This window comes from Lacerta agilis, chromosome 13 (assembly GCF_009819535.1).
Source record: "Lacerta agilis isolate rLacAgi1 chromosome 13, rLacAgi1.pri, whole genome shotgun sequence".
Taxonomy (NCBI): Eukaryota; Metazoa; Chordata; class Lepidosauria; order Squamata; family Lacertidae; genus Lacerta; species Lacerta agilis.
Genome location: NC_046324.1, coordinates 44,247,422 through 44,255,992, shown reverse-complemented (window position 1 = coordinate 44,255,992; position 8,571 = coordinate 44,247,422).

Genomic DNA, 8,571 nt, shown 5'->3' with positions numbered 1-8,571 from the left:
TGCAATAAACCCAGATGCCAACTTTGCTGCCACATAAACCCGGACAACACCATTACTGGTCCCAACAACATCAAACATACCATCTCAGGACTATTTAATTGCTCATCTTCCAGCATTGTGTATGCAATCAAATGCCAACAGTGCCCTTCAGCTCTCTATATTGGACAAACAGGCCAAACCCTACGCCAAAGTATAAATGGACATAAATCTGATATCAGGAATCACAAGACAGAGAAACCAGTAGGAGAACATTTCAATCTCCCAGGACATTCTATAAAAGATCTCAAAGTAGCTGTCTTAATACAAAGGAATTTCAGAAATAGACTGGAAAGAGAAGTGGCTGAATTGCAACTAATCACCAAACTTAGAACCATGGAGAAACCTGGTCTGAACAAAGGCATTGGATTCTTATCTCATTATACTTAACAAAGCTATCTTTAGCCATCTCACCCCTTGCCTTTCCCTGCAAGACTAATTGCAGCCGTTAAGAGTCGTCAACAGGTTTTCCACCCCTATCAGCTGATCACCCATTCCCACCACCCTTCTGAGTAATACCCCTCCCCACTCCCTCACTATATTTAAGGATCTGGTGAATTCTGTTTCAGTGTATCTGAAGAAGTGTGCATGCACACGAAAGCTCATACCAAGAACGAACTCAGTTGGTCTCTAAGGTGCTACTGGAAAGAATTTTCTATTTTGTTTCGACTATGGCAGAGCAAGACATTTGTCACCAGCTTGGCTGCAGGAGTTGCCAGAAGGAGGCGTACAAGGCGCCGTCCAACCAACTCCAGATTTGTGTAGGGTTTACTCCTTAGCCTTCTCTTCTCTCAAGGATACCCTGCAAGGTAGCAGAAGTTTAGGGCCAGAGTTTTCCTTCTCCTAGATGAGCAACCTTCCCAGGTGGATGAGCCCCACCTGCCCGCCACTTCCTTCTACAGCACGTGAAGAAACCGTCTTCAAGGCCGTTGGACCTACTCTTGGTCTCATTCGCCAGAGCCTGTCTTCACATGCAGGGGAAGTCCATAACTCACTGAGGGTTTGAGACCGATCAGCTACCCTCACCTGGTTTAGCTGGCCAGTCAAAGCCTTTCCTGGGATTGTGGCCGCTGTCGCACGCTGACAGCTTCTAGGAGCCACAGGTGAGAGCCGAGTGTAGGGTGGGGACCAAAGATGGACAACCTACCCCAGAAGGAACACAAAGTGTCGCGCTCACCAGAGGTACAACTCCATGGCACATAATGTCACTATTAATTTCAGTGCAGGAGAATTTCCCTGTGCCGCATGTTGAATGGCGGCACCTGTATTTTCCAACTCAGTTACCCAATGGTCTTTGGCCTATCCGTTCCAGCTGCATCGCAACATCGAACAACACCTCCCGTCTTCTGGAGGGTGGGGGAAAGAATCTACTGTCTGCTTCACTCTTCTCTCCACGGATGTTGAATCTTTCTATTCTGTCTCGGACCGAAGGGAAAAAGAAAAAGGGGAAGTCTCAAAAGAGCAGGAACAAGTTGCAGTTCAGTCAATAAATTCTCCAGGTATCCCTGGCAGCAATGGTTCTTTGGACTAGAAACGGGTTAATGCTGTAAGTTGAAACTCCAAATGTGGTTTCCTTGCTTTCTCCATGGTACCAGGTCCTTGCCAGGTTAGGCTGATTCATTCCTCCTGTACGGAGCGTTCCTGGCCCTTCCCTCTGGCATTTCGAACTCCAGTCCACCTTTTTTTTTCTGAGCACCAGCTAGAGATGAGCTCAAATATTTGGCTCCGCTTGAAGGCCTAAACAGCTCCGGTGGCATAGAAACAATCCCCCCCCATCGTTAATTTATGGCCTCAACTGAGGGGGCTACCTTGAGCTCTGGCCCAGCTCTCTGTCTTCTGTGGACTCTGTGTTCTTTCTCGACCGCAGCAGAGCTTTAACCTGTGCCTTGACTTAAGGAGAGTTGGAGTAGAGACTCAGGAGAGCAGTTTTGCATCCACAGCAGTTGCTAAGGGTGGGCAAGAAATCAGATTTGGTTTGTGTTTCCGCATGAACCAACTCGCCATTCCAGGAAGGAGAAGCAAACTGAAATTTGCCCTTCTCCGAACTTTGCAATGCTGCCTTCTGGTAAAATAATAAAATAAAATGGATACAAATGTGCATATATAATTAGTGGGATGTGCTTGAATATGATTAGAATAGTGCAAAAGGTGTATTATATTCAGGGAAGTTTCATCCAAGATGTGTGCATTAGGAGAAATGCTTGTGAATCTTTGTGCGGACTCTTAAAAACTATTTTTTTAAAAAAAGCAAACTGAGGCAAAAATATGGCAAGCTTAAGATGGCGGGAGAGGGAATGAGAAACAGAAATCGACAGATTTGCGTATTCCTAGCAGATGCGGGTTATAGTGAAGGGTGGGAACAAGATCAGCGATTGAAAATGCCTACATTGGGGGTGGAGAAGTTCAGGTCAGTTCGTATTTGTAGGCAACTCTGTCTGATGTTCATTTCCTGAAACCATATACAGACTGAATCACAGAATTGTAGAGTTGGAGGGGACTCTCGGGGTCATCTAGTCCAACCCCCTGCAATGCAGGAATCTCAACTAAAACATCCATGATAGATAGCCACCGAAACCACGCTTAAAAACCTACACGGAAGAAGAGTCCACAGCCTCCATTCGACTGTCAAACAGCTCTTAGTGTCCAGAGTAGGAGAAAACAAGCTTGCTCCATCTTCCATGTGACACCCCTTGAGATATTTGAAGATGTCTCTCATATCTCCTCTCAGTTTTCTCTGTTCCAGGTTGAACATACCAGCTCCTTCAACCGTTCCTCATGTGGCTTAGTTTCCCTACCCCTGATCATCTTAGCTGCTGTCCTCTGCACACATTCCAGCTTGTCAATATCCTTCTTAATCTGTGGTGCCCAGAACTGGACACAGGACTCCAGGTGTGATCTGACTAAGGCAGAAAAGAGCGGGACTCTTACTTCCCTTGAAACACAGCCATCATTCAAAATGTGCACTTCTCCGAATTTTTCAGTCCAAATCTCCAGTCAAGTAACGTGTACAAACATTGATTTGTTTGTTTCTTACATTTATATAGACCACCTTTATCTTCCAAGAAGCTCGAGGTGGTAGACATGGTTCTCCTTCCCGTTTCCATCTTCACAACGACCCTGCGAGATAGGTTAGGCTGAGTGTGAGTGATTGGTGAAAGGTCTCCCAGGTCATAGGCCAACAGTCTCACTATTACACCGTGCCAATATACGATAGGTGAAAGCTTGCATCAAAAAGCACGAGTTAGTGAAAACAGCACACAAAAGGCACTTTAAGAACTTGCTTTTTCCTCCTCCTTCTCTTCCCATTTTCCTCATGTGCCGTGTCTTTTCCGGTCCCAAGCCTAAGCAATAGCCACTCCACAAGTCTATTAGGACTTATCCATAAGTACCATGGATAAATTTTAAAGATGGTGGATGCCTTCCTGAGATCTTAGAAGAAGGCTGTTTCTAAAACTAGAATGCAGCAGCCGAACGGGGCTGTGAGGACCAATGGTCTGACTCCCTGCGAGCACGCCGCAGATGGTAGGTCGGATTTATCTTTTTTTGCACGGAGGTGTGAGGTATTTGGCAAGCGACTGGGGGTGGGCGGAAGAGGGGGGGAGCCCGGCTACGAGCTCTCCACGTTCCAGAAAACTTCGCCTGCATCAACTGGGTGTTAGCTCTGCAAACCTTAGAAGAATGTTCTGTATGCAGGAAGTCTGACAACATTAAGAGGAATCTTAATTGCTTATTTCGTGCCTTTCCCTCCCTTCTTGCCCCACGTGGCCGCGAAGTGACTACTTGTTCCAGAAAGGGGAACAAAATGCCACTTTGTCCTCCGCTCAGACCCTGACATTGCTGAGGAAGGGAAAGAATGCAGCCCGATTATGGAAGAAACGGCAGTCCGCAAAGACTATCCGAAGGCCATCTCGCGATGGCAATGTTTTGCTAAACCTGGACGGGTCGCTAGCTGCAAGAAGCACTGGGAGGCCTTGCCTGCATTATCCAGACCTTACTCCAGTTGTAAACTGGGGCCTGCGTGAGAAACTGGATTTGGTTCCCGCTTAAAAGGCAACCTGTCTAACTCATGCTTTCTGAAACACAGCCATCCTTTTACCTAATTTTGCAACGCCAAAGCACTGTGTGCAAAAACGAATCTGTTATAGCAGGAGCAACATGTCAAGATGCAGTCGATGGGGCAGAATTCCTTTGCAAAAATGTGTGTATTCTAGGAGAAATGTTCGCCAGCATGCTGGTGAATTTTCATGAAATCTGTTCTGGGGGGTGGGTGGGGGGCAAACTGATTCAGGGATGTGGAGGGTCTCCGAACAACTCTCAGTGCCAAACTACAGCTCCCAGGATCCTTTGAGGGAAGCCACAACTGTTCGGAGCGGCATCATCGTGCTTTAAAATGAAGAGAACCGAAGTGGCCTCACGGGGCTCAGCCTGAATATTTGCAAACAGATTCATGAGCAGGCGCCAGAAGAATCACTGGGATTTCGCCCTCCGAAGGAAACTAATCCTGTAAAGATTGCCTTGTTTGTGGAAGGGGCGGAGGTGATGAAACGGCCCTTTGAAGGGCAAGGGGACGACACAGTAGTTCAGGATTGTGTGCTTAAAAAACGCCACAGGATCATAGGGTACCCCAAGTGTGGGGATAGCCAGCAGATGGGACGACCAGTAATCCCGGAGATTCTGCTCCCACTGCGTCGTGAAAGGGTCCGCTGGCTATGGTCTGAAGGTAGTTGTCGTGAGTTCTGAAGGTTGCTGAAGCCTCGGAAGGTTTTCTGCAGGAATCTGTGAGTTCCGAAGATTCCGGAGGTCTCCGGAGAAGAAGATAGACTAAACTAGGTAGCGGCCAAAACTTAGAAGGCCAAATAAAAGCTTTTTAAATAAAAGAAATAAACACAACAGGACTGCAGTCTGGTGAAGAAGCTCTCAACTGCTCTGTGCGGCTGGTTTTGGTTTTGGTTTCTCTCTCTAGCTTGCCACGCACTGATGATCTCTCTAGCTTGTCTCGCGCGTTCTCCACGCTCGCTACAGAGAGCGGAGGCTATTTATTGAAGACTCAAACATCGTCATAGCCTTTACATTAACCAATCACAACCTTGTTACTGTGCTAGCTTTTGGGCGGGAGACCTTTAGCTGACCGTTACACCGGCTAAATTGGCGCGCTTCACCCAAACGCGGAGGGATCCATGCAGCAAAGAGTCCCTGCTGGATCTTTTACCCTTCCCTCCTAACGCGGAAGGATACCTAAAGTCAGAGCCGTCTTAAGGGGATCTGCCGCCCTGGCGCGGCTATCCCTCCGGCGCCCCCGCCATGCCGCCTCTCCGCCGCCTCCCTCCCGCGCTTGCCGCCCCTTGGGAGGGGGGTGGGCGAGCGGGGGATGAGGGGCGTGGCGCTGGAGCGGCGCAGGGCTCTGTGCGCCCTTCCAGCGCTTCCGGGACGGGAGGCGAGGGCGGCCGGCTCGCGCTCCCGCGCGCAGCCGGACGGCGCGGCGCGGCTGGGTAGCTCGCGCTGCATCGGGCGGGCGGCCGGCTGCGCGCGGGAGCGCGAGCCGGCCGCCCTCGCCTCCTGTCCCGGAAGCGCTGGAAGGGCGCACAGAGCTCCTGTGCTCTGCTGGGCAGCCAGAGGGCGTGGCGTGGCCGGCCAGCTCCCTTGCCGGGAGTCAGAGGGCGCTGCTGGCAGGCGCTGCCAGCGGGGCTGGAGGGCGGAGGCGCCCTCCGGGCCATTGCGCCCTGGTGCGCCGCGCCACCAGCCCCAATGGATGAGACGGCTCTGCCTAAAGTATACACAAACAAACAGGTGCAGTAGCACCTTAAAAACATATTCCCACATTTAGAACCGGAGATGCTGGAAGGTGATGATTTGTGCCCCCTGATGCTCCCTGCAAGGAATGTTGTAGATTACATCTGGAACTGTGGATCTGCAAGAAAAGAGGACATTCTAGAAATCTGTATTGGTCTAAGATGGAGAAATGTGTGGGGGGAGAATCCGAAATGGCGTAAGAAAATGGATAGAAAAGGGATAGGGTGAAATGTATTAGGGATAAAATTAGGATGGTTCACTATGGTACCCTGAAGCCGGAGTGTTAAGATCTTAAGCTTTGAATGAAAGAAGAGATATTTGAATTTTTTGTTATTAGCAGCAACCTAAGGGAAAGAAGATGTTTGATATGATTTGACATAAGATGTAATATGTTGTGTTATGAAGTTGTACTATTAACTATCATGAAGTTAGAACTGGATTGATTGGATTTATGTTTAGTTTAAATTTTTAAATGATTTAATTTTGTTGAGAAGTTATTAAAGTAAAAATGGAATTGGAACCGAAGGAGAGAAAACGGGGGAAGTCACTTAACAATGATTCGAACTAGAAAAGTTTTTTTTTCATGTAAAAGAATTGTTGGTGTATTTGTATTTGTTTTATTGTGGTTTGATTGTTGGGAGTGGGTTTGGGTTTGTGTTGTTATTTGTGATATGTTGTTCTTTGTCCTGGAAAAACCAATAAATTCTTTAAAAAAAAAAAAAAACATATTCCCACACCCAAGCCAGGAGATGCTGCTTTGGCTGCAGCTGAGATGGCAATTCCAGGTGCTGAGCAGGTCCCTGGTCATGCAGATGTACCGTATTGACCCGAATATAAGCCGCACCCGAATATATATATATATATATATATATATATATATATATATATATATATATATAATAATAATTTTATTGCCTTTTTATAATTGCAAATTCCATATATCACATACCAATCTCCAATCCTACCTTGCCGTTACATTTACAATCTTCTCCATCCCCACCCGACTTCCCTCAACTTCGTCTTCTGGCTTGTTGTTACATTGTTTGTTATATTCTGCATGTATATATACTATTAGGTGTTACAATGTCGTCGTCCTCCGTGTTTAAACTCAATGAAATTGTGGAAGTTTATTCAAATCCTGCCAACGAGTCCCATTTCTTGTTGTTGTTTCTGCAAATATCTTGTAAACAGCTCCCCTTCCTTTTTGAAGTCACTGTTATCTTTTTCATGTAATTTGTCTGTTAACTTTGCTAACTCTGCGTAGGTCATCAATTTTCCTTGCCATTGTTCTTTCCTAGGTATTTCTTCAGACTTTTCCAGTTTTGAGCTATTGAAGTTCTTGCTGCAGTTGTCGCATATAAAAATAAGCCACGCCCGAATATAAGACGCTCCCTTAATATTCTGCAGGAGCTCACACCCGTCCCATTTTACTGTATCTCTGTTTCAGCAGCGATAGCGTAAAAGCCAATTTTTGTAAGGTTGCGAATTTAAGCCGCACTTTTAACTTTTCACGGTTGGAATTGGGGGGGGGGAGGCTTATATTCATGCCAATACGGTAAGTCGTAAAGAAGGAGGTGGGGATTTGATTCTATTCACATTTTGCTTTGAATGCGTTATAAACATGCAACACCAGAGGGCGCTGGAGAGCAAATTAAATTTCTTGGTGATTTTACATAGCGTTTCCCTCTCTCTTTTGTTATAATGATTTCATTTCTGACTCCCCCCCCCCCCCGTGCGTAGATCCACCCTTGGGTCCACTTTGGGCAGGCTGACTGGGAGAGGTGTTTTGGACTCCAGGGCTGCCCTGCTATGGGGGACCAGCTCCTCTCGAAACGACCATGATGTAAGATCTGGACTCCCTCCATGCAGCCTGAAGGTGTAAACAGGCGAATAAACCACATATCTTAAAACTACGGACAGTCCCCTCCGTGTCTAAATTCTCCAAAGGAACACAGACCCTGGGCGAGTGCCGGGAACCCCTTGGAATTTTGCTGCCACCCAGCAGGGAGTGTGGGTGGCACCCAACTTTTGTAACAGTATGGAATCCATTTGCACTGTAAGTTAGGAATGCGCAGTATCTGAACTTGGCGGAAGCCCAGCCCAGCATCTCTTTTCAGAAATTTAAAACAGACGGTTTTAGAAATGAAAGTAAGGCTATATATAGAGACTCGGAGGTGGAGGCTTGGGGCAAGAGAGTCTCTTTGAACAGGGCACCGGAGGAAACAATGATCTAATGACGGGTTCCCTGCGAATATGTTCCTGCGTGACATACAAGGATTTGACTTTTTGCTCCGCGCTGCCTTTAGGTCAGAACGGGGGCGGGAGGAGCGGAGGGCGGCAAGCGCTGAATTGCTCTGTGTTTCTGCATGCCCTGTCGCAGGCAGGAAAACAAGTCTTGGGAGACGGCATTGCTTTCTGCACTTTGTCTGGGTAGACTCAAAGGGCGCCTCCTGATCCTTGCTGTTTATGGGTGGGAATCAACCGCACATTGGCAGAACCAGCGAGTTTCGGCGCTTTTGTGCATCTAATACGCTTCCCCACAAAACCGGTCTTTTGGCAGGACCCAGGTGGCGCTGTGGGTTAAACCACAGAGTCTAGGGCTTGCTGATCAGAAGGTCGGCGGTTCGAATCCCTGCCACGGGGTGAGCTCCCGTTGCTCAGTCCCAGCTCCTGCCCACCTAGCTCTGGTTCGCCAGAAGCGGCTTTGTCATGCTGGCCACATGACCCGGAAGCTGTCTGCGGACA